The 24,893-nt window shown below is 39.2% G+C and overlaps 1 protein-coding gene across 5 annotated transcripts in view; it reads right to left on the bottom strand.

Moving 5' to 3' along the window:
• LOC149321341 (contactin-4-like) overlaps positions 1-24,893 on the bottom strand; it is a 700,468-nt gene that overhangs the window by 523,172 nt on the left and 152,403 nt on the right. For 4 of the 5 annotated variants that reach the window (XM_089519801.1, XM_089519827.1, XM_089519837.1 and 1 more), the window contains exon 3: positions 20,625-20,722. The exons of the other annotated variant lie outside the window; for it this stretch is intronic. The gene's annotated coding sequence lies outside the window, so the exon portion shown is untranslated. The remainder of the gene's footprint in view (positions 1-20,624; positions 20,723-24,893) is intronic. 5 annotated transcript variants of the gene reach the window in all.

Below are 24,893 nucleotides of genomic sequence, written 5' to 3'. Positions count from 1 at the left end.
TCTGGGTCTTTTCCTGGAAAGGAAGAACCTAGCCACATGGTTTCATGCAATGGTTATCTCCTGATTATAGTACGTTTGATGCACTCTACCAGCAGCTTCCCTTGAAGGCAACATAGAAGCTGCAGCCAAGATGTAGTCTTTGCTAATTTTGTTCTTGAAGGAATCAGTGAGTAATTTCAGCAATTTTATTCCCATGGAAGAAAAAACCATTCAGGTAAGGACTTACTCTGCACAAAATTCACATGCAGTAATTTGGCACTGTAGAGAAAGATTACTTTTTTGCACAGAAAATGCAGTTCCTGAACAGAACATACTGTAATTGTGACCTATTCTCTGCAAAACTCACAGGCGTTTTGTGCACAGAAAACAGGCCCAGCAGTTCTCTGTGCAGAATTTTTTTTTTGTACAGAAAATGCTCTCTCCTGCACAGAAAAGGCTGTTTTCAGTGTAAGAAAAGTGTGACATTTCTGCAGAATAAGTACTAAACTGCAAATATTCTCATCAGTCCAGGATCCTTCCTGTCAGGGTTTCCGAGCACTCAAGAAACATGCTTTTTAACCATTTTTTAAGAAATGTTTTCAAATATTTCTTCCATCACTAAGCTGCAGCTAATGTAAGACAAGCCAGATAAACTGCTGAACAAAAAACCATATAGACACCATATAGCTCTACTCCTGCACTATCTGCCAATATGCTTTCAAGCTATTTGACTGGGGCCTTGACATGTGGAGCAGTGCCCCTTCCTCCATACCATTGCCCAATATTTGGAGGAGGTCACCTTCTGTGGCTCACCAATGGGGGCAATATACAAGACTAAGGGGCTAAACAGATGCCTTGCTGAGTGCTGGATCAAGGTCGCAGCAACCACACACTGCAGTCCCAATCCGGCATTTTTCCAGCACAAGAAGAACTGGCAAAATGCCTCTCCTTTTTGTGCTGGAAAAAAGGACCCCCCCCCCTTTCAGCCACCGTGGCTGTTCTCTGCTCCTGTGGTATGCAGTGACTAATTGCTGCGCTGCAGGAGCATTCCCATGCTGCCCGCCATCTGGTTGGGCATGCGGAGTGACTCTGGCTTGGGGGTGGACTCATGGCATGCAGCATGCAATTGCCATGCCCCCACACCACCCCCAAGCCAGCTCTTATTGCTGGTGTGCTTTCCCCAATACCTTGGGTAACCAAGTAGATGGGTTCTTAGGCATTATTTCTTCAAACAAACAAAAATGGTACTAGAGGTAGAAATAATATGGAAAGAATATGGATAGTTTCCAACAGTACAAAAAGAAAAGCAGTTCAACATTTGTCCACAAACATTTTACTCAACATTAATAATGTGAAATGAAACAACGTGGTCACGTAAGCCTTGTACAAATAAACAAAAGCATTTAGAACCTTCTAGAGACCATTTGAACTTCTAACATATGTCCAAGGATGATTTTTTTTCTTTCACTAGCCTCCTTGTCTTATGATTTCCATTTTGATCTATAGGTCTATAGCCTTTTAACATGCTGGGGATCGCTGTGGGGCAGGCTTATGTGTTTCCCTCTCTTTTGCTGTTCAAGCATGCTCAGTAATGGATTCTGGTGGGATCTGCTGTATATTTACCTGTTGCAGACATGGATAAAGTACAATTCAGATGAGTAGAATTCAGGTCTTTGTTTGGCAAACCTTTATTGCATCGCTCCCTACAAACATGCTGCTGCAACCCATGACTGAAAGCCTCAATTTCTCCAGCCCAGCTTCATCCTCCTCCCAGTGGTAATGATGTTAATAGACACCCAGTTAGACAGAGTAGAAGAAGGAAAGGAGGGCCATGAAAATACTATGTAAAAAAGAATTTCTTTGTCATAGGCTTTCTTAACTGAGGTATGTCTGTACTATGTAAGGGTGAGGGAAATACCCTTTATGGTTGTATTATTATTATTATTATTATTATTATTATTAAACTTTATTTCTAGAGCACTGTAATTATACACATGGTTGTAGATTCCTGATTGTGAAATTCTTCCTCTTAGAGGCCTTACTGGGACCAACGCTTCTAAACTGATTGAACTGGTTTTACTTATGCAATGCCATGAGATCCAATAATATAAAGCACAATATAGATATCCTAATAAAATAAATGTCAAAATCAGGAAATCCTGTGCTATTCCAGAATCAATTCCAAGCATGTACAATTTGAAGGATATTAGAAAAGCTAAAGTAGAAATAATGGTGCTTAGAGTACCCAGCAAATGGGTTTCTCCCCAGATCACCAATCTGAAAATATATGGCACACATCCCTATGAAAAGCAGCCTCCTACTATTCAGAAATGTTTATAAGAAAGCAACACTTCCAAGTGACTAAATATATATGCAAATTGTGCTGCTATGAGATTGAGTCAATGTCTCTCTCAATTTTCTGTTTAAGTAATTGTATTTTCCCCCTAATTTTTGCTTTCATCATCTAAGGAACATGAATATGTTTTATTAAGATCCTAGAGAAGTAAGATTCATTCAAATACTATGTTTGGAACCAAAATTTAACATTGGAGAAGGGAACTCCTGTACATGACACCAATTTCACCTCAGTGATGGCTGCATTTCCATATTAGGGAAAGGCTTTAAACGGCATGCATAGCCGATCTGTATTTTATTTCCTTCTTTTAGCCCAACATCAAATCATTGATGCTGCTTTAATGTTGGAGTAAAAGTGCAGAAAGCTCCATCTTGATATGCTAGAAAAAAATATGTGCAGAAATAATTTCCCTGACATAAGCTTCATCATGTCTGTTTAGAGCATTAAAATAAATTAGCAACATCAACTCAGCAGTTACAAAGAAGTTTAACTTGAGAACTGCCTTCATCTTCTGCTTATACTCTGCTGGCCTAACCTACAAGGGGAAAATTCTGTCTATGTTTACAGAATTGCTTCAGATGTTTCCTCAGTCTTTTTCAGGTAGCCCATAACAACATAACTCAAAACGTATATGGACAAGTGGGATTCACTGTAACAGGCACTGTTTCCATCCTACATAGGATGTATATAACTGAAGAACAAAGGATTCTGCGTTTTATTAAGTCATCTGTAACTTGGAAGTCACATCCTTACCCCAGCTAAGAAAGTTATATGTCACTTGCATTCCAACTAGAAATGGAGTAGCCTATATCTTAATTGTATTCTGCTGAATCTTACTTCTACACTGACGATGGGGTAACATTCACTATGCCTGATGTCAGAGAAGGAATCAAGGGGAGGCTGAATGAAAGGCCCAGCTCTGCCCTTTAAGAAAGCAATACAGCCACTACTCACATAGGATCTGCCATCTGAAATAGGGCTTCCCCTGCACACCTTACATATGCAGATTAAAGTATCTTAATTTGTTCACTGTGGACTATAGTGAAGGAAACAAAAGTGGAAGTGGACCTGATTGCACTTCATGGGTCAATTATCAAACATATACAGTAAATCATCTGAAAGTTAGGAAGCTCAAGTGAATTGCATAAAAGAAAAAAATACTGATAATGTGAAATGGCAGTGATCAAAGGCCACATTCCAGATTTCCAGGACCCCATAGTCCTATGGATATGACCACATGCTGTTCTATGTGCCAAATGACATTGGCCCCATGATTGATGACTGATATAAAATTCCTGTAGCTGAATGCAAATAGTTTCTTTTATAACGCATTCTGTTGAACAGAAGCAAGGCACTCTCTGGATACACAGCAGGTCTTTAACTTTCCAGCAAATCAAATTTCTGTCTAATCTTGTTTGCACTTTCTGAAAATCAAATTGAAAGTTTATGCAAGGAAAATAAGGACACTAGGCTCGAACCTCACTATCTCACAGAGGAAAATATCTGTACCATTAAGCATCCATAGTTCTACCACAGAGTGTGTGTGTGTGTGTGTGTGTGTGTGTGAGAGAGAGAGAGAGAGAGAGAGAGAGAGAGAGAGAGAGAGAGAAGAGCAAAATGAGAAAGAGAGACATACAGGCAGGCAGTCACAGTGGAGCAGCCTATTAATGAGATCCAACATTAAGGCACAAGTGGGTATTTATATTACAGATGCTCAGATAGTGAACTATCCACTCCATTTAGAACCTATCAGATAGCAAGGCTATCAGGGTGAAAAATCTTTATCAGCTTCATGTAGAAACCACTGGATAGAGTATCTGGAACTCAAGCACTACAGCAGTACATTTTTCCATTTTAGCAACAGCAGTAATGCTACACCCTTTGTGCATCTTTCCCAAGAAAAGATGGGCATCCAAAAGTATGGCAGCAACAAAGTGATATCATTTCAACAAGCTGGTAGGAGGAAACTGACATGGCAAATTTGGAGAAAGCTTCCAGGACAAGAGCTGTTAAATAAAAACAACTTCCCATATGAGAAGGCTTTGTGAAATGAAGTTCACTGCCATGACAGATATAACTTATTTTATAATATATAGAAGATTGTACCCTCTCCTGTCCCCAGGATATTGACATCCTTTTGCAACAAAGCTCAGCACCATTTTTTTTTTAAATCCACTGTTGACAAACCATTTTTAGAAAATTCAAACTGTGATCCTGGAATGAAGTCATATAATTATGCTACATGCAGATTGTAAATATATAGCTGTGCTTGACATATTAACAGAATTCAGTAAGAGGCGCAGGGGCAAGATTTGTCTGCTGTTTTTAAAAGTAACCTGGCACCTGAATCCTTTTTCGCCTTCATACACCCCCCCCCCCATGGTCCTCCACTTTCATAATCTCATAAAAAGTTATAAAAGTGAGGCATTTTAAGCTCGGGCATGAGTCCCAGCTTTGGGTAAAAGGTGAGGTATAAATAACTGACGAAATGAAATAGTACTGATGTGAAGTCAAAGGCTTTCACGGCTGGCATCCATAATTTTCTGTGGTTTTTTCCAGGCTGGTCGCTGGAAAAACTAGGAGTGACTGAATAACACCCATCTTAAAATCTCTTCACTGGCTGCCTATTAGTTTCCAGGCACAGTACAAGGTGTTGGTTATAACCTTTAAAGCCCTACATGGCTTGGGTCCAACCTATTTGAGGGATCGCCTGCTTCCATATAATCTGCCCCGCACCCTCAGGTCCTCTGGGAGGAATCTATTGCAGCCTTTAAAAACCAGACTAACTGCTACCTCCCAGAGGGCCTTCTCTGCAATTGCTCCCAAATTATGGAATGGTCTGCCAGACGAGATCCATCAAATTGCCAGCTTAGACAGCTTTAAAAAAGCTGTCAAGACGGATCTCTTCCGGCAGGCCTTTCCTGAATAAAAGTGCCCGGCCACAGAATGACTGCCCCCCACATCATGTATCAGCCCACTGCTCTGTCCTCATTGTATTTTTTATTGTATTTTTAATAGATGTTTTAATTGTAACTTGTTTAATCCTGTTTTGGGGGGGGGCATTTGGGATATAAATTTGTAAATGTGGATTTTAACGTGTTGTAAGCCACTTTGATTGTCCTGTCACAGAAAAGTGGGATATAAATAAAAGTTTTATTATTATTTTATTTATGTGGCTGCGTTCCAGAAGAATTTATTCCTGATGTTTTGCCTGCATCTGTAGCTGACATCTTCAGAGGTTGGTGGTATGGAAGTATATATACTTGTAGGACCCTTGTTTGGGGGAAAGTGGTTTACATGTTAATGATGGAGTTAGTTTGTATGTTGTACTCTTCTGAAGCACAAAAACCTTTGCTGAAGGCTTGTTGAAAAGCTGTTTGCAAGGGTATAAAATAAATTCCCTTGGGAGAATTTTTCAGAGCTTCTAAATTGCAGAACCAGCCTTAAAATTTTAGAATGTGTGAGAATACTTAGATACATAGGAAGTTCATTTGCAAATAAGCAGTCCTGGTCCAATATATAATGACAGCAATTTGAATTGGCTCTATGAAGAAATGGGTATCCAGTTAGTCCCCAAAATTAAGGCTGGATCCAGGATCCACCCCAAATTGTTAACACCTTGATTCTTATATATTAGAGTATTATCCAAATCTATCGCAGGCTGAACCCTGTATTTGGATCAGGGATGGCAACAATGTTGCTTGCCAAATATTCTTGGGCTGAAACTCCAAGCAGACATAGTCAACCCAAAAATGGTGAGAAATGCTGGGAACTGCAGCCCAACCACAGTTGAGTGCAACATTTGCCCATTACTAACTAGATGAAAAACAATTCTTACCTTTAGAAATTTGCCCCCCCCCCCCCCCCAAATATTGAAGTCTCCTCTCTCTGTGTTAGTGACCTGCTTGGGACTATAAAAATAGATTTATCAAGTCACAGTGTATGAGTATACCTGGCTTTGTGCTTTATCAAAATGTTTTGATGTTATAATATAATGTAACTGATATAGTCATTTTTCACTTGTAAAAAAATTGGCTGAAATCTTGATATAATGATTGTGATAATGGTAATGTCTGTTTATTCATTTTTAGACTTCAGAGACATAGCTGTATTAGTCAGGAAAATCAGTATGCAAAAGGATCTTGCAGCACCTTTGAGACTAAATGAAAGAGAGAAGTTGGTGTCATTTACTTTTGTAGACTTTAGTCTACTTCCCCAGATCCATGGGATAGAGTCGAAAGTCCAGGCACAGAACTATATAAGAGGGAGCCCTGATGGTGCACTGGTTAAATGCCAGTACTGTAGCCAATACTGCAGCCACAAAGTTGTGAGTTCAATCCCAGGGCTCCAGGGTTGACTCAGCCTTCTATCCTTTTGTAGGTTTGTAAAATGAGTACCCAGCTTGTTGAGAGCAATTAGCCTACACACTGTAAATCTCTTAGAGACTACTTAGTTCAATATGAAGTGGTATAGACATATAAATGTTATTGCTATTGTTATAACAGACTGTGTTTAAGGATGCTCATCGAAATACAAAACTTTGTGGATATGTAGCCACTTTGTAGTCACTCTTCAACAGATGCACAAAGTAGGTACGGCATATTCCTAAATTAAAAATTAAGTACAAAATATTAACATAAAATGGAAAAAACAATAAACCTGTAGAAAGAGTTACGCAGCCCTCCAGACGTTGTACAAAAGCAATCCCCAGTATCCCTAGCCAGCATAGTCAATGGTGAGGAATGCTAGTAGTTTCAGGCAAACAACTTTGGAAGGACCACATGATTCCTGCCCCTGCTTTAAAACACAGGATGTGTTAATAGTCCCCATGTTTCCTTTGTGCAAGAAATCAGTCCTGTTACATAGTAAAAATTATGAATGCAGATGCTTTTGGGTTATTAGGGGTTGTCATTGCCATCATGTACCTTCAAGTCATTTTTGATTTATCGTGACCCCTGAGGTTTTCTCAGGCTGAGAGTGTGTGACTTGCCCAAGGTCACCCATTGGGTTTCCATGGCCAAGTGGGAAATCACATTCTGGTCTTTAGAGTCACAGTCCAATGTTCAAATACCTGCACCATGCTGGCTCTCTTTTAGGGGGTACCCATATAAATAAAAAGATTTTTAACATGTTGTTATGGAATCAAGGAACAGTAAAACATTCCCTGTGAAAGTATTGCCAGATTAGATAAAAGCACTGCAGGAAGGACAATCCTGGAACAACACATCAGCAGGTTATTGCTGACCTTGAAAGTAGAAATTCATTGAAAGATTTAACAGCCATTCATGGCTGAACCCTTGTCATACACTGTTAGGCTCTTTAAATCCAGAAATCTATGAGCACATGAATTTCTGTCACTTTCCACAGCCAGCAATAGAAATTGCATTATTGAGATGCAGGCTGCTCAGATGAACTATGGTCATTTAGCAACCCATTTACTTGAACATCAACAGAGCTTTTTAAAAACCATATGTATAAAGACTCATTTGTGTTAAAAGTTATTACTAGTAATGTTTTGACCTGGTGGATGTTTTTGTCTTTTAAGTTTCACATTTGTATGAAGTAAAATAAAAAGCAAATATTTTGGCTCACTTCCTGTCTGCCATAAAAATAGGTTAACATTGGAAAGAAAGAAGACTTCTGAGCAATAGGCTGAAAGGCTAGATGTGTGGGGACTAGCTGTTCCTTTTCAGATGATATATCTAGGTCAGATATAATAAGGACTAGGTGAACATGCGAACTAAACAGAAAATATCCAGCAATTCCAAGAGAGAGACTGCCTAGAGTTCACATATGTTTTTGTATATTCACTGTGTCTCATTTTCTGAAACATTTCCAACACGAAAGGCATGAAATTTCACATCAATACAAAAAAATTAAAAACTTTTTATTTTAAACAAAGAAACTGTGTTTTAAAACATAATAAATGATGGGCTCACTAACAACAAATGTGCATGAATTTGGCTATAACCCTGTTCAGAACTACTTGGAATACCCCCTTTTAGCAGAGGGCTGCCCTACTACAGCTAACATGGCTGGTGTAAACTCTCTACCATCCACCAAACTCAACAAGGCTTGCTTTTCAGTAGATAGGTATGGGGCGCGTTACAGACTGCCCTTTGGGGGCAGCCTGTATCCGTCCATTTCCCTGCTGGATCGTGGCCTCAGCTGCCACAGCGGCAGCCTCTGAGGCCCCGATCCGCCGCTTTTCAGGCCGCGGGAAAGCGGCAAAAGGCCGCTTCCCTGTGGCCTGGAAAGGGGTGTCCTTGGGGCTTCATGCCCCAAGGACACCCGACGGCGGCGGGGACACACAGAAAAGGTCTGCTTGGCCCCTTTCTGCTTTGCGTTACTGGCGCAGCCATCTGAAGGCTGCGCCAGTGATGCAAAGCTGGAAGGAGCTCTGAAATGAAGCTCCTTCCAGCTATGTGGAAAGGGCGCCCCAGGTGCCCTCACGAGGCGCTGGGATGTCACTTCCGTGCCGCCCCGTTTGGAGCTGGCGCGGTGGTGACGTCCCCTTGGCAGCGCCCATGTAGAATGGGCACCGCCATTTTGTACGTCCCCAGGACGTACTAGGGTTAGAGTGTCTGGCATGGATGCCCTTTCCTAACCCTAGCATATCCTGGGGACGTACTTTACGCCCGTCTGTAATAGGCTTGGGATTCCATTGTAGAGCTCTTACATGGGGAAGGGGATTTAGAAAACCCTTATACAAAAATAATTGAAATTCTGATGGACAAAGATCCAAGAAGATAACTGTGGATCTAATTCTACTGCTTTATTTCCATATTTGACAGCAAGTGAAAATGGAAAACAGTAAAAAGAAAAGGAAATAGCTTTAAAACCATATTTTATACTACAATTCTGTGCCAGCTTACCTGGAAACAAGCGCCACTAAGTTACTTCACAGCTGACATATGGATTATGCTATGATTCCTAAAACAATGTCTCACTTAAGAAGACTGTGCCCAAGACTGTGGCCAGTCTGTTATACTCATGTTACTGTAATCAATTTAAAATGACAGGTGCCAAGTGTCAACCTGTCCAAAATAATATTATGTGCCTTGAAGTGTGTTTTTTGTTTGTTTGTTTGTTTAAACTTGGAATGTGGACATACTAACACTGAGTTTAAAATCTCTGCTTCAAGGTATTGTTTCTTTACTCACCATATCTTCACTGGCTCCAGAAAAGGTATTTGGGTAGATTTGGGTAGCTGTGTCTAAAGTTAAGTCAACCTCTGCTATAACATTTATAATCTGAATGGGGAAGCTACATCATGTTTCTACGTCTTTGAATATTTACATAATACCATATATGTTCTCATTATGTAATTTTTCATTAATTTATTTAACAATGATGAGAAAGCGGGTAGGGAGGGATCATCTGTTACAGTTTAATTTTACACCAACAGAATATGTGCACTACTATAAGCAATATGTGTCAGCTGAAAACAGTGGCATCACTAGTGCTGGTGTCACCCAGTGCAGGAACTCATGGTGTCACTGCCATAGACCTCTGTCAGGTCTTGCTTTCAGAACATGGATATGGACTCTGACTCTGAGACCAAAGCAGTGAACCCACTGGGACTTGCTGCTGAACCAAAGTAGGAGGAGGTTTCAGAGCCATACATCTCAGATCCAGACCAGAGTGTGGTACCAACTCTAGCAGAGTTCTCACCATTAAGATATAGAAGACAACTTACCCCTACCTACCTTCACCTAGGAGAGTCAGCAAAGGGAGATATTCTACAGTCCATTCCTATGAGTGCATAAGCACCTCACATAGATAATTACAGTCATCTATATGACAACTCTAAAATAGGTCTAATTGCCATCTACCAATTTCATGGCAAGGACATGATCTTACCCAGAGGCCTCTGGGTTTGTAGTTCTATCTCTGCAGTCACCCAGTGCAGGGGGGTGCTGCCGGGGGGGGGGGGGCGGCAGGTGCTGAAAGGGCCCTCTTGGCCCTCTTCTTTCCCGTGGGAGTGGATGTTTCCTCGTGAGGCAGCCTGCACTTCTGCAGCAAACTGGCAGAGGGACACTCAGTCTCCTTTTTTTCTGCAGCCCTGGTGGCGCAGCGGTTAAATGCCTGTACTGCAGCCACTCACTCCCCAACCATGAGGTTGTGAGTTCAATAGCAGTGAAGGGCTCAAGCTTGACTCAGGATTGCATCCTTCCAAGATCATTAAAATGAGTACCCAGACTGTTGGGGGCAATTTGCTTACACTTTGTAAACTGCATAGGGAGTGCTTAAGTGCACTGATAAGTGATATAAAAATTTACTTGCTATTGCAGTGGCAGGGGTCTCCTAGGTAGGAGTCCTGCATTGCCATGGAAAAAACAGGAAAGGAATGCTCGGCCCTCTCATTTCCCATGCGGCTGGAGGTCTCCTCGTGAGTTTAAATGGCATGCAACATATTGTGAAAATTTTGAGAATGCAATCCTAATGGTCGGTCTATTTCCAAGTGCTATTCCAAGAGGTGGTTCTAGCCTATGGCAATTTACAGAATTTATAACCAAGGCTATCATCTTGTTCTACATGAAGCATCATGTTCTTAGCTAACATGAGTGACTTTCTACACACAGTGCCTCAGTCTGTTTGTTTTTTCATAGCAGGTAATTGAAGATTCTACTGCTAGACTTGGCTTACTACAAGTTATTCCCCATTAACTCTTTCCATTTTGAAAACTATAGATGCTGGCTTAATTATTGTTCTCTGATTTGTATCTGGAGGACTATCATTTTTTCAGATATACAGTGGGCCCTTTCTATACACGGGGGATCCATTCTTCCCCTCCCATGTATGGAAAAGACACGTGAGGTGAAAGCCCATTTATTCTTATGGCAGTACGCTCCCATGCACAGTGCTGTGGGTGCTCCTGTGGCATGCCTGCCATTTTGTCCTATGGGGCTTGCCGTATGTGTAATCTCAAAGCCACTTACAAGTACACATATGGCGTGGGTACACACACTCACACACACATACACACACACAGCGAGAGAGAGAGAGAGAGAGAGAGAGAGAGAGATCACACACTAAAAACCATTATTATTGATTTAAAATATTGTAAGTACAATAATTGAAAACCATTCCTCTTTCCTTATTACACTTACAAAATTTAAACTGTAAGCACAATGATATATATAGAATGGCAACGAATTCCAATAATAGCATCTATTTTCTCTTGGTACAAAGTTTATCTTAATTAGGTTGACCTTTAAAGAGCTTATGAAGTAGAGAACTTTAAATGCTTTCAGATACAATTCACTCAGAATGCTTTCTGAAGCAATAGAAGGATAAAGGTTTTAACACAAATTTAAATCTAGAGTCAATGAAAATAGATCAGCTAACAAAAATAATTTTAATATTCTGTGTAGCCTTTTTATTTTGAACATACAAGGGTCAAGGAACATGAATCTATATTAGCTTTAAAATGTAATGACCCCCATTCAATACTTTTACTATTTTAAGGATTGACTAATACAAATAAACACTGAAAAATTTCAATTTATTATTTTAATTAGTTTCTTCAATTAAATTCTCCTATTAAATTAAATTCTTCATCTATGTCACAATTCAAGTAATCAACATTCTCTAGAATCCATCTTAAATATTTTATAAGCAAGATGGGATGCATAAAACGACATCATTTCTCACAGAGTTTAATCTCATTGGAAAGTTTGATATTGGCATAGATGCTTAAGTCTATGGATGAAGTATCTGTGGATATGAATGGCTGACTGTATATTGTTTTTGTTGTTGTTGTTATTATTATTATTATTATTAAAATCATTCAGCTCACCATTTTCTGAACCCAAAATATCTACTTTTACTCATTTTGTTGGTGAGAGAGGTGGTGAGGTCTCTATCTCTGGACATCTTCAGAAAGAGGCTGGACAGCTGCCTATAGGGGATGCTTTAGATGAAGATCCTGTACTGATGGCCCCTTCCAACTCTGTGATTTTATCACTTTATGTTCTGGATGAAAAAATATTTTTTAAAAAATCAATCTTTAATGATTGACTGAGCCTAACTGAATGTGAACACCAAATTATTTTCACTCATATTATGAAATTATTTTGAAGAGATATATTACACTTGAAAATAACAACAGTAAAATATTCCAGTGACCATCACACATATTCTCAAGTACAATGAATTAAAACTGAGCAATGAATCTGAAAATAACAGAGCAAATATTTCACTATGTGTTTGCCATTAAATGACAGTTAGACCTATTTTGCTGCAGGTCCCACCAAGCAAGACAAAAATGGGCATTGATGGAAGCAAATTACATGGAAAGACTATAGTGCAAAATGATATGTATGCTCCCTTTCATTTTCAGCCCCTGTGAATTCATAACATTCAGAGGCCAGAAAGCTCAAGAAGTGAGGGAGGAATACATGAGGTAGATCAATACATTGAATAGAGATGTCTGACTTCCTCAGAGCCTTTAATATCTTATACACATGAGAAGACTAAAGTCTCTAAGATTCAAAAAGAAAAGGGAAAAAATCAGTTGGCTCCACACAACCCGCCCCCATCATTTTTCAGAAATGACTGGCCCAGTAATTGGATAAGACCTCCAAGAAGTAGCATTCTAGCCTTTGTACCCATGTATACACCTTCCCCTGTACCATCCTCCAGAAAATACCACGCCTGAATGGGGCTACAGTTCAGTGAAACTCCAAGCCAGATGTGCACTGCTTACCAGGCAACACTGTGGCTTTTTTCAGGAGGAGGAAGCCAGACTGAACAGGATCAGGGACATAGCCAAGGGGGGGGGGATCTTGGGGTCCGGACCCCCCCCCCTTCCATTAGAAAAATGAATGGTGTGTGCTGCTGCGCCGCCGCACCCAAGCCCCATTATAATGGTGGCACTTAGTCTGGACCCCCCCTTCCTAAAATCCTGGCTACGTCCCTGACAGGATGTGGGTGAAAACATGGCAATCAACACCGTTCAACTAGTGTATAGCATTGTGATACAGCACCTTCTGCTCTGCATTCAGGGATATCTTATCAGATCGCTCTTCTGCTATCAAAATGCACTTTTATCCTTGATCTATCAGGGGCCTTCATGACCTTGCTGGTTAGAGAGGAATCTGAGCCGATCAGGAGAACTATGCATAAATCTGTTTCACTTTTCTCTGTGTTCAGATCCTGCTGCCCAATTCCTTCTGTCTTTACCACTCCCACTGTGAACAAGAAAGCATTAAAGAGATCCCAACTGCAGGGAAAGAGGAAAAGGATTGGAGACACTAATTATAGTAGACTGTGTCTCCTGATTCTGCAACTCAACTCTTTGTCCACCAAGAAGATTTTCATACCAGGCAGAAGCACTGGTAAATTGTCCCTCAAACATTGAGGAACTGCGCGTGTGTGAACGCCTGGTGTGCTTCCTCATTGTCATTGAATCGTCGGCTCCCTCTAGTGCCACTAAATCATTCCAGGAGAGTGGATTTCTACTGAATGCAAAGTTTCTGTTCAGAGGAAATTCATTCTCCTGGAACAATTCATTGACGCTAAAGGGAGCAGACGATTTAATGAGGATGAGAAAGTGCATCAGGCGTTCTCACACACACACAGTTCCTCATGATCCAGCAATGTCTTTGAGCTGATGTGGAAATCTTCCAAGTAACAGGAGAGATAAAATCAGCAGCAAAATACAGGATGGCTGAAGAGACTCTCTACGCCCACCAGAACCCACTCCCACCACCAACAACCAGTTTTAGCTTCTTGTGAGGGTAGTTCCCAAGAGACTAGTTGGATTTGTTTACTTCTCCCTTTGTCTCCCACACTTGGCCTTGTCTTTTATATATAACTTCATTTAGATGGTTGGCTTTTATATACAATTTTTATATAAAACCTGACTTGGCTTTCATATATAACTTCACCTACTTGGCTATTATTGAGAACTACAGAAACTATTAATGAAATATTTGAACAGAGCCTCTCCTAATAAACTGCAACATTTATGTATGTATGTATGTATGTATGATTTATTTCATAGAATCATGGAAGAAATCACAAGGGCCATCCAGTCCAACCCCCTGCCATGCAGGGAGTCTCAATCAAAGCATCCCCAACAGATGGCCACCAAGCCTCTGTTTAAAGACCTCTAAAGAAGGGGACTCCACTACACTCCGAGAGAGTATGTTCCACTGTCAGACAGCCCTTAATGTCAGGCAGTTCCTCTTAATGTTGAGGTGGAACCTCTTTTCCTGTAGCTTGCATCTATTATTCTGGGTCCTGTTCTCTGGAGCAGCAGAAAACAAGCTCGCTCCCTCCTCAATATGACATCCCTTCAAATATTTAAACAGGGCTATCATATCACCTCTTAACCATCTCTTCTCCAGGCTAAACATTCCCAGCTCCCTAAGTCATTCCTCATAGGGCATGCTTTCCAGACCCTTTACCATTTTAGTCATCCTCCTTTGGACACATTCCAATTTCTCAACATCCTTTTTGAATTGTGGTACCCAGAACTGGACACAATGTTTATTTATTTATTTATTTAGAACCATCAATGTACATGGCACTTTAGAAGTAAAACAACCAAAAACAGTGGGTCCTGCTAAAAGTGTACGAGCTAAAATATATGAACACACACGCAGAGGGAAGGAAAGTATAATAAAAATATAAAACTATACAATGCAATTCTAAAACAAATTACCCAGATAAGACAATATAATGTAAAGCAAACTGACAAATATACATAAACAAATATACAAGATTATAAAACAGTATCAAACTAAAATTCCAAAAACTTTGGCAAACAGCATGTGGGAGGAGGAAGAGGCCACTCCACCATCCCAGTAGAGTGTTTTACCATGTTATTCTCTGATTGCTTGCTGCTTGCTTTTGCTAGCCTCATCTGGAGGACTACTGCAGACTGTAACCTTGAAACAACCTACTTGCTAGTAGTAGAATATGTGCTACAAGGAGGGTATGGGATAGGAAGCAGCCCAGGGAGCAGCCATAATGACAATAATGGGCAGGGGGAGATATGGGAGATTACCGCACTAGGGTAAAAGCGTTCCCCAATGCGTTCTCATGGGCGCAAGCCTGGAGCGTGATGAGAACCACGCTGGGCGTTCCAAATGTGTTCCCAATGTGTTCCAGGGATGCCATTTCTGGGAGCGGTTCAAAACCATTCCCAGAAATGGCGTCCCTGGAACACACTGGGAACACATTTGGAACACATTTGGAATGCCCGGCGGCGATGGCGGCGTTCCGCTGTGCGGTAAACTAGCGTTCTGGTTCTCATCACGCTCCAGGCTCGCGCCCGTGAGAACACATTGGGGGAACGCTTTTACCCTAGTGCGGTAATCTCCATGGTATGGGGAGTCAGCCCTATTACTTTGGTAGAAGGGAGAGACACAAGGTATTGATTACTCCCAAGATGACCCCAATTTTATTGCCTAGATAGCCTTGGCAACAGGCTCCCTAGGCTGAAAATGCTGTTGCTCAATGCCAGGTTGGTGAATGGAAAGATACCATTGATCCAGGACTCAATCCTGGATGAGCATCCTGACTTGGATTGTATTACAGATACCTGTAATCTTGGTGCCTGCTTGTCCTATACTGTTTGATAAGTTTCAATTTGTGCAGACTGAGGACATGGACAGGTAAGGGGAGTAGGTAAGGGGAGTGGTGAATTCCTTCCTGGAGAAGCGAGGGCCACAACATGCATACAGGATCCTTGCCCTTCATGGCTTCTGAAAGCAGCCAGAAAAGCTGGCTGGTAAAAAGAAATAAGAGCTAAAAGATGGGAGCTAGGTTGTGTAGGGCTTTGAAAGTTAAACAAAAAGAGAAAGAGAGAGAGTGTGTTTTGTTGTGTCTGTATGCTGAGTACTTGTTTTGAATGTTCAACAGAAAGCAATTCTTTCAAAAACTTAAACTGTGGATTATCACACTGTATGAATGGAAGCAAAAAAGAGAGAGGACACAAAAAAATAAAATGCAGCACATATAATTGGGTAGCTGACACATCTTGTGCAAGAAAATAAGCTGGCCATGCTTTAATGATGTGGAAGAAATGACCTTAACAATTTTTGTCCCAGGAATAGGTTATCATCCAATCAGCATTCAATACCTTTGTCTGGAGAAGGAAACATGAGAGGAAGGGGGAAGGAGTGAATTAGACAAAGGGGGGGGGGGGGGAAACACCAGCAATGAGAAAAAACAAGTTTTAAAGGTTTTTATTTCTTAGCTCAAATCTTCTTCCTGCATATATCAGGTCTTCCAATTTTCAATGCTCTGTACAACAATTTTAACAAGAGGAATAGCAAAGAAAAGCCATGGATATAAGGCTGTTTGACTTCACAAAATGCCATGAGCACACATGAGCCTTGAAGTACCTAATCAGCAAGGACCCTAATTTATTTACTAAGGGATACATAGCATTCCAAGCAGTGTCCGCTGTCAATAGGGGCTTTTCCTTTGATTAAAATAAAACTGTTCCAATGAAAGTGACTTCGAAAAGATCCAAGTATCAATCAATTCACAGAGGGTATCCACATGATGTGGTGGTTCAGGCTTTATATAAGGCGGCTTGAAAACCGGTTTTTGGACTACTAAAAAGTAAAAAACAAGACACATATTGCCCACAATCCAACTCTCTCAGTCAGACTCTTTCAGTCATATCAACAACAGTGTACAAGGTCCCATCAAAAAATATTGCCATGTAATCCAACTCATAGCAGTTTGTCAAGAAAACATTAGAGATACTTTGGTGAACAGCAATCTTTGGGAACAAAATAAAATATCCTTGAACAATCTGACGGTTGCAGCCAGACCTTCCAGGATACCAGCCATGTGGCCATTGTGTCTCTTGCTGGTATACCTCCAAAATGACTGCATTTACAAACCATACTAACAAATACTTGCAATAACAGTTTTGTCACCTATGCTATACAGTGCAGGTGTCTTCAATATTTACATGGGAAAGACAACAAGTCCTCTCAGAAATGATGCAAGTGAACACCTTTATATGTAAAAGAAACAATAAAAGAGGTGCTCCCTTAATAAGTCATTTTTGGAAAGCCACCATCCTGCAACAGACCATTGATTTCAGACTAATGAAAAAAGGAAACAATAATAATAAGAAGAAGATTCTGTTCAAAAAGAAGCAGAGTGGATTCTAATTCCTGGAGGACTGAAATGAAAAGCATGATTTCCTCCTGCTTTTCTAAATTCATGAAGAACATTTTTCTAGTTGGTTGCATGATATGTCCTTGAAGGCCACCACACTCCTACTCCTCCTCCCACCACCATTTTTCCCATCCATCTGCTAACATTAAAAACCTTCAGCCTAATTCACATGTTTGTTTCTTCTCTTTCAGCAAATGAAATAAGATTCTCAGCTCCAGAAAATTCTACAGTTAAATTTCATATCGGTATATATATGCTTTAAGCCGTGTGCAAAGATTTCATTTATATTTATTATGATGTATGTATTATTATGTAATTATGTGTTGTCTTTTTAATTTTAAACATATATTTATATTTATGTTTTTATGTAGCACTGGGCTTTTACATATATATCCCACCCACTGAGCACTTGAAGACATGTCTCCCTTTCCCCCCTCTATTGGGTGCTCTCCAGTTTTTGCCTCCACTACTGACATGGCCATGCCCAGGGTTGAAGTCTATTTTCTTTTCATTTTTCTAAAGCAGGATTGAGAAGGACTGTAATGGCATAAATGAAAAGAAAATTCTTCTACAGTCAGATGCAGTGGTCAAAACCTTAGGACCAAATTCCATGGCTGCTCATTCCATTATACACAGTAAGGTAGTAAAATGGTACCCCTTATATAAAATGGCAAAACCAAGATTTGCTTTTTGGAATTTATATAGTTTTTAAAAAATATTTTCAGGTCATTGATGGTTGAATCCATGGATGAAACATCTGTGGATATGCAGGGTGAACTATAAATCTTCTAATAAATTTCAAATTGGGACAAAATCCAGCTTTCACTAATTTCGTATACAGAAAAAGTAAATACTTATATGTTAATTTCTGATATTTTGATTAAAAATATATGTTTACCACACTTTACTGTTTCTATTCTGAACCCAAACCAAGGTGCTGATTTTCATGTTTAAAACCTTCATCAATTGGAATCCAAATACCATAACAACTTGAACTCCAAGACAAATTGATCATGGCAGAGCATTGGAATAAATATGCCAAGTCCTCATCTGCCAAACTTGCAAACAACCTGGGACACATGTTCTAAAATCAGCACTGTTCAAAATATAGTGATCTAATTCACAACTCAAAAAGAGCAGTATGGAGCAGTAACAGCTTTCCCCAATCTGCTCTTTTCCAGATGTGTACAACATCATGGGGATGATCAGAGTTGTTGTTCAACTCTGGAGGTCACTAGGGTGAGGAAGGGTGATATGCAAATTTTCAGTCCTTTATCACTGATGTGCCAAACCATTAATTCTGGGGCTCCTGTAAGTATCTGAACATCCACTGATATATTCACCACATCAGATATGTAATATTAAAATAGTAGCATAAGTAGATGTTTTGCAATGGCATTCATAGCACGGGGATAAGTAGTATAGGAGTGCATATCCACAGCCGTGTGGGCAAGATAAGAAATAGAGGAGCTTACTATAAATGAGTACCAACACCCCCTCCCCACAAAAAGTGATACAAAAAAAGTGAATCAGGCTGCTTGAAAATAAGGGGGAGAGTGCTGATGGGGGAGAGGAGAAGACTGTGACACTACATGACTGCCAATGTCACAACTGCCACAGCAACAATATTTTTCACAGGAGGACTAGTGAAGTTCCCATGAAATGAAGCTTCCCCCCCCCCCCCCACCAATGAAAAAAGACACCCTAACTACAATTGGCATGCACAGTAGCTATGAGTTGGAGGCGATGTCATGTGAGAAGTATCGCCTAAGGTGCTATTTTACGATTATAATTGCAATTTAAAAGCCACATGTAGTAATTTCTACTTTCTCTTAATAAGTTTATTCAGTCTCACGAAAGACATTGTCAACTAAGGAAAAAGAAAGGAGATAGTAGTATCAATTAACAAACAAGTTGGTAGTCAGTTCCTATATCATTGCCTGCATCTTTAGTCCCACCTCAGGATATACAAAGTAAGACAGTATATAATATAGGAAAAATGCTAAAATGTTTCATGTACAGAATTCAAGGCAACCTGCAATTGCTTCTTAAAGCATCATTTCAAAGATGCTTGTTCTGTCAGATCCTTCTTCCTTGAAGACTTGTCTTTAGTTTTGAAAAAGATCTGCTCTCAAAAATACAGTGATGCAGCCATTTCTGAATTGATGGCTACTCTTAAATAAATAAAAAAATATATTTCTGAAATCTCATTCAGATCACCACCTATTCTGCAAATGAATGAGGTGAGATTCCTGTGTAATTCAAGAAATATGAATGTGAAAACCCTGGAATCAAATATTCCCATTAGGCAGCATTTCCTTTTACTTTACCAAGATTAAACATGAATGAGAGCAACAGGAAGAAAGCCCCATACCTTGACTGCCATATGCCTTTCTCTTACCTACTCAGGCCAGTTAGCTCCTTCAAATGTCATTAATCTTGACTACCTAGGAAAATATCATAAGATCACTGCAGCTGAGCTGTTCCTGACCCCATGATATTTATGTTTATAAAAGCATCCTTCAAAGAAGATATAAAAGGGGATTTCTACAGCTTGGTTGAGCTTTTAGAGCTCAGTTCTGTTATTTGCCGAGTAACTTCATCTTTCATTGTCAGAGACAACATATAATAAAAAGCTAGTCGGAGGATCAAAAACATTAAGAGCTGGGTTTCTATTCCAAATTCAGTTTTCCCACAGAAAACTATAAATGGACTCACTCCAAAGTCTAGAGGATGAATAAAAGAGATGACTAAAGAAACATTGGTTTGCATACTGTACATATCTTCCTCATTCTCCTCCTCTTCCTCCTCTTCCAGCCTTTACACCATCATCATCATCTTCATCATCGCCCCATAAAAATCAACAAACATTAAGATCACATTTGTGTGGGACAAGAGAAGGGAATCAAACCAGACACTTTGCCTTCCAGAATATAGACAAAGAGTATGCATAATGTCCTCAAGTGCCTAGTATAGTTATGAAATTATAGAAGTTCTTGTTTATTTATCAACACAGTACTCAACATCAGATAGACGCAGAACAGAATAAACTGTTTAGTCATTTAAGAGGCAGGTATTGTCCTTCTGTTAATACTTCATTCCTGCTGCCTCCATCCATCATGCAGTCTCTGCTTACCATTTGCTGATATTTTGACTATGAACGCCAAAGAACACGTTGCTCAAATCATCATCATTGTTGTCTTCGTCATCGTCGTCATCATCTAGCATTTCAGGCTAAAGGAAGGGGAAAAGGATTGAAGGAACAAAAAATAAATTGAGGAGTTGTTGTTGATGTTATTAACTGTCATCACATCAACTTCAACTTATGATGACTATCCAACTTATGATGACTATAATGATGATGTCAATCTATAATTGACTGCCCTGCTCAGGTCTTGCAGACTCAGGGGCATTGCTTCCTTGATTGAATATATCCATCTGGAATGTAGTCTTCCTTTCCGACTTACCAAGCATTATTTCTTTCTTATGGTGAGTCCAAAGTATGACAGTATCAGTTTAGTCATCTTGGCTTCTAGTGAGAGTTCAGGTTTGATTTGCCCTCGGGCCCATTTATTTGACTTTTCAGCAATCCATGGTATCTGTAGAACTCTGCATCAGCACCACCTCTCAAATGAGTTTATTTTCTTCTTCACTGGTTTTCACAACCAAACATAGAAATAGGAAATATGATGACATGGAATTTCTGACAGTAAGAGTTGTTTGACAGTGGAATGTGCTGCCTCACACACACTCTGGTGTGATGGAGTCTCCTTCTTTGGAGGTATTAAATAGAGGCTTGATGGCCACCTGTTGGGAATGCTATGATTGTATATTTCTACGTGGTAGGGGATTGGACTGGGTGTCCCTTATGATATCTTCGAACTGTATGATTCTATGACAGTCCTAATTTTACTATTCAAATCTTTACAGTTCAGATTCTTGTCTAATTTCTTACAAGATGCCCTTCCTAGTCTTCCTTTGATGTCCTGACTGCAGCCTTTATTCTGATTAATGACTGAGCCAACATGTGGAAATCTTGAACTGTTTCAATGTCTTCATCGTCTTCATTGTCTACTACAGATATAAATCCTCTGTGGTCATTATTTTTGTTCTCTTAATGTTCAACTGTAAACCTGAATTTGCTCTTTCTTTTTTGACTTTCTTCCAAGTTTTTGCTATTTTCTGCTTGTAGTATGGTATCATCTGCATTTCTTAAACTGTTGAGATTCCTTCCTCCAATTTTAATGACAAATAGTGGTTTTAGTTTCAAATGATTCCCAGTATAGTTTTTGCACTTCATCTCTACTCTGCTGATCAATATATTTGAAAGAATATGGCTTTATTTCAAAACCAAGAGGAAGATAAATAGGGATATTAATAATAACTAATGGCAAAATAACTAATAACATTTCATTGTGCATAGCAATTTGTGTTTGACAGTATTTGTATCTTCATGTGACTGGGTTGGTGAATCCACTCTAAATTTTAATCGGAACTTTAAATGAATTGTCCAAGATCTTGACCCTATTATGGGAATAGTGCTAAGCACCTTAAACAGATCCTTTAAAGTGCCAGAATCAATTCATTCTCCCATTAATATGAAAAGCATTATATTCCACACATTTCAGAAGCCTACTCCTAGATTGATTCACGACAGGATGCAGGATACTCAGCATGGTCTTGTAAGATATTGCAAACGTGTTGCAGAGAATATGCCTGAAATACCACCGATTCATGTTCTATTCATTATCTTTACCCTCAGTGAAGCTCAGGAATATTCTTAATTGATTTATTTGAATGTTAAATACCTTCATTGATTCTGCAAAAAGTACAAAACAGCTATATGAACACAGAAAGGAGCAAAACGAACAAAAAAGGGGGAATATAGTAATAGGAAAACTAAAGTATAATAGAATAACCCTTTGGCTGACTGGTGTTAATTCTAAGATATATTAGAATACAAACAGGGCAGCCTTGAAAACAAAAGTGTCTATACCATCACTATTAAAAGTTATCATATTTAACATTATTAAGTTAAAAAATTTAAAAAGGTCTTTGCTCTGCAGCAAAAAAGCATTAATCACAATTCTCTGGTGAAAGTTTTCTACCAAAAGTTGCCCTCGAAACTTAGAAATGCCTTAGGCAGTTGAACTCACAATGGGCTAAATGTTATCAATTCAATCAAATATGTTGTAAAAATCTCAGCAGAAAAACGATCAAGAAGTGACCATTACTTTATGAAATTAATGAAATATAAAAATTTTAAAGATGCTTAAGTATGTAACACCATGTGCAAATACTTGTACACTCTTAATCAGAGAGGATATATTTTTCTGAGGGTTTTTCAGGCTATGTGGCTGTGTTCTGGAAGAGTTTATTCCTGACGTTTTGCTAGCATCTGTGGCTGGTATCTTCAGAGAATGCTGGCATGGAAGTGAGTGGGGTATATATATATATATATATATATATATATATATATATATATACACACACACACACTCTGTGTGACCTTTGTTTGAGAGGAAGTGATTTTCATGTTAATTTGTGTTTTGGTCTGTTGTTGAATAGCAAGGTCTAAGGGTGTCTGATTAGTTATCCATCATCTGCTGGGAAACCCTCTGAGTCTGGGTAGTTTTCATTTGATTTTGGAGTTTTTCAGGACTGGTAGCCAAACTTTAAGGGTTTACTTTAAGGTTTTTTTTCTTTCCTGTTGAAGTTGTCTAGCTGCTTGTGGATTTCAATGGATTCCCTGTGCATTCTGACCTGATAGTTGAAAGCAGATACCTAATCTTATTAGAGCCAAACCATTAGAGTGTTAAAAGTGGTTCCACATGTTACACAACCATCCAAGTACTCCAGAATTCTGCCATCAGTCATAACGCTACAGAACAATATGGGATGAGGGAAGAAAGAAGAGAGTCCAGATTCTGGCCTTTTGGATCACGAACAATGTGTGTCTGCAAATTATTACAGCGGACACACTGAAGAGGTTTTGAAATATCTAATTTTAGTTTACTAAGATGCAACATTAGTGGCTTTTCTCCACCTTCTTGCACTGAAGAGCAGATTAATAACTTGAAAACTCCTTGTTGCAATTTTGAAACTCCTGAGATGCATTAGAGCAGAAGCATAAAGCACCCTCTATAGTATTAAAGCTCTTTTTAAAATATATTTGTTACTATGGATCACATGGCTGCATTTCCCTTCTATTAGGTCTTTTGTAGTTTTACATGGGGATAATAGCCAAACCAGTTCACATCAAAATACTTTTTTTCAAGGAGGGCTTTGAAACAAATTAAATATGCACAGTATGAACTCAAAGGCATTATTTATAGTGGGATGTGGACCATATATCCTTCAATATGTTGCTGGAGTACAACTCTCATAATCTCTTATCATTGATTATACTATCTAGGACTGATGGGGGGTCAAGTTCAACAAGGCTACAAATTCCTTGCCCCTCATTTATACAGAGAGAATACTGAAATAAGGAACATATAACCACCCTTTATTAGATATGTAAAACCTAATTTTAAGCCCCTTTCATTATATTTCCCCCCAGAGCACTATTGTTGTAAAAAGAAATGAAATCACAGAGCTATCATCTTCCTTATGATAAACTAAAACCTCAGATTAACTACTTGAAAACAACCTAAAAGCAAGGAACTTTCCATTTACAAATCCATTCCTATTTATTCCCTAACTCTTGAGGCAACAAAATTAATAAAGGAAATGCCTACTCATGAAAGGATTACACTTTAATATACACAGATATATGTCAACTAGAGAACTAGGGATATCCAAATTCCCTAGGTCATGCAAGAACACTACATAGTAAATAAATTAATCTCTTTGAAAAACCAAAGTTAATGTACTGTATATTTTGCCTATTCAGCTCAAAGAAATCATTGATATGTTTGAAAGAACAGACTATTTGAACAAGCTAAAGGCAATTATGTGGTGAAGAACTAGTACAGGGTGCATGTGTTTTTTTTAACAAAAACATAACCTCAAAAGGATGTGTCACCTTTAACACAGAGCAAATAATAGCATTATCAAAATGCCTTGATTCTGTTCCTACTATACTATGAGTATATGCTTATAGACCTAGATCCACATATGCCATCATATGAATAGAAGGACCATCTTATTGAATAGTAGGATGCCCTTTTCACCTCTCAACGGTACAGATTCCTCCCTTATTTTCTGCATCTCATGCCATACTGCAAGTCCCCTCCACCTCAAGATTTTTGGAAGCAAAGAAACATCAATGCTTGTATAAAGTGATTACTGTGAGAGAGTAGCCTAGAGGATGCTTGCTTTTTGTTTCACCTCTCTTTCTTTCTTTAGTCTAGCTGTGTTAGTCTGGAAAATCAGTATGCAAAGGCATCTTGTAGCAACTTTG

This window comes from Sceloporus occidentalis, unplaced genomic scaffold (assembly GCF_023333645.1).
Source record: "Sceloporus occidentalis isolate IW3139 unplaced genomic scaffold, rSceOcc1.0.p SCAF_1, whole genome shotgun sequence".
Lineage (NCBI taxonomy): Eukaryota > Metazoa > Chordata > Lepidosauria > Squamata > Phrynosomatidae > Sceloporus > Sceloporus occidentalis.
Note: the sequence above shows the minus strand (reverse complement) of the source record. Positions and strands in the feature narration are given on the sequence as shown.